The sequence below is a fragment of the Neolamprologus multifasciatus genome, chromosome 8, assembly GCF_963576455.1.
Source record: "Neolamprologus multifasciatus chromosome 8, fNeoMul1.2, whole genome shotgun sequence".
In the NCBI taxonomy this organism is placed as follows: domain Eukaryota; kingdom Metazoa; phylum Chordata; class Actinopteri; order Cichliformes; family Cichlidae; genus Neolamprologus; species Neolamprologus multifasciatus.
This window is the reverse complement of record NC_140446.1, coordinates 18,803,182-18,805,891: the sequence shown is the minus strand read 5'-3', so window position 1 is coordinate 18,805,891 and position 2,710 is coordinate 18,803,182.

The following is a 2,710-nucleotide window of genomic DNA, read 5'->3' as shown; positions in this document are numbered from 1 at the left end:
GAGTTTGGTGTGAAAAAAAAAAATTGCTACAAGAATTTTAATGACCAAAACCTGAGCTCAGACCTCTTGGACAGGTTGTTAGTACAATGCATAACTGCACAGAGGGTCATGTTATTTGTGATGTAATATCATTAAAATGCTCCCAAATATCAAAACACCACAATCACAGTTGAGGGTTTGAGTTCAGTGGCTTGATTAAACAAACGCGAAACCTACCAACTGCAGTCATTTGTGTCAGCATCCATTTTTCTCTCAAAGTGGTGTAATCGAGCCCAATTTTTTAGCCCTAATACAATCTAAACAGCAGCTTCATTATTTAGCCCTGGAGGATGGCGTTTGAAAACTGATGAACAGTTCACACAGCCATAAACAATTCCTCAAATGGATTTAGGTGTAAAGTTGTACCTTTTGAGCTTTCTTTAGATCACTTGCAGTTTTAGTGCGTCTAATCTCGTGACTTTAAAAACCTAAAGCTGCCCACTCATAATATTATCCAATTCAGGAGACACTGGGAGGGAATGCTCTCATTACAGCAGTACGCCTCCTGAGTGAGGCCTCCTGTCACCATGAGGTTCAGACCCACAGCACTGTGAAAGAAAAGGTGCAAACTGCCACTCAGCACTCTTCTCTATTACACTGATGGGGAGAGCTTCTTATTAACCTGACAACACATATGTCAGTAAGATTAGGACTGAGAGTACCCCCTGAGGTTTGTCACACCTGTAACCCCATCTCATTCTTACTAAACATTTTACCAAAGTTAACACTTTGCTATAATTCAGTAAAAGCTGTTTCTATGACCTATTGGCCTGATACAGTGTCACGCTGATCTTTACGCTTGTTTTCACAAGATTTGTGTTTCAGAATTCAGTCCCAGTTAATGTAATAATCTTTATCCTTGTTCAGTGTCGAAATCACTGATCAGGCTGCCTTATTCCTGACAATAATTCAGGCTCACAGAGATTGTTTTGCCCAAACACTACCTCCTACAAATAAATGTAATTTTGTGTTAGGGCGCTCACTCTGGCTGAGGCACAAGTGTCCTACACCTGCAGTGTTATTCACTGTGTTGCATCACATCTTTACCAGGCAACAGAAGTAGAGGACAGGAAGATCACAAGTGATGATGCTTCATGCTTTCATTTTTATGGACTTCTCTTATTTTTGGGCACACAAAATACCTCAAGTGGCTCTGAACAGTGACCTCAGTGTCTAGGCAATTAAGGCATGACAGATGGAGCTCACTCGTCTTGCCTGTGGTTCCTGAAATTATTGGTTTGTGTAAAGAATGACACATTAAATCAATGATAACCCATTTAAGTAATATCCTGGTCTATTTCATAGCGACTGAGCTTTAGATAGTCACCAAACAGTGATGAAATATTTTCTTTAAAAATACCCAGAAGACAAAAATCGATTATTATTAGGATAGGATTGTCAAATGGAAGAACAATGCAACATGGACATAGGATAAACAAAACAATACAAATCAGAAGTAAAAAACAAACACTATGATATTAATTATGTGTTTTTAATATGTCATTTCCCCATTTGGTTTCCACAAAATGTCTGTATTTATTCTCTTTTTAATATTTATTTATTTTGTTAATTTATTTCTCCATATTAAATGTTGCATGAGCTTTTACGTTTTTGCATATTGTTGCTCTGTGCTCATACAGAAATAACTGTGATGGCAGCTGGAAAATTGACCATTTAACCTTTCAGTAACTGGAAACAGTCCACTAATTACTTTAATTGGTTGGTGAGGAAAAGGGTGTGGTGGCACCCTGATCACTGGCCTCTCACTGTCCTCTGAGCATCATCACCTCAGCTGCCTCATCACCCAGGACCACTCTATCCGCTCGGATTGTGTTTCACCAGTCTGCGTTTCATATCCACCCCTTAACCCCCAACAACCCCATAGCAAAGTGTTTCTGTATGAGCAGAAGACCTGATTATTTTATGGACTGATAACTGATTTTGTTCGTGTGTTGTGGCATTTGAAAGTGAAACCAAAAGTGTACCAAAATGCAACAACTGTCGCCTCCAGGCACTTTATATTATAAGGTAAACCCCCTCTCAATAATACAGAGAAAACCCAACAATCAAGCACTTGGCAACAGTGTAAAGGAAAAACTCCCTTTTAACAGGAAGAAACCTCCAGCAGAGCCAAGCTCATGAAGGGGCAGCCATCTGCTGTTGGGTTTTAGGGGAGAAAGAAAGGACTAAAGATGGACTGTGGAAGAGATCCAGAGATCAATAAATGCAGAAAGAAACTGTTATAGCTGCCTCCCCTTTTCTCCAACAATAACAGTACTCTCACTTCCATTTGATCTCAGCTGATTTGATATTCAGATGAAACGCTGACCCTTTCTGACACCAAAATGAAAGTGTAAAGAAAAACTCGAGGCCATTGTCTTTTACAACAAGACATTTCTCCAGACTCTTAGAGCGAACGGCGAGGCACTTTTTGAAGTAACAGAGGCAGGAGGGGTGCAAAGGAGAAGCAACAGTGTACGTTGCTGTCAGTCTAGCTTATAATCAGGGCCTCTACAGTGAGTCTCTGAGGCAGAGCACCAGCAGAGAGGTGACAATCCCAGGACATGCAACCTTTTCCCAACAGTCACCCTTGGACTGCTTTCTCCACTGGAGAAGTCGTTTACGTCTTATTGATCAACTTGTTTTTTTACATCATCTTCACAGTGGGCAT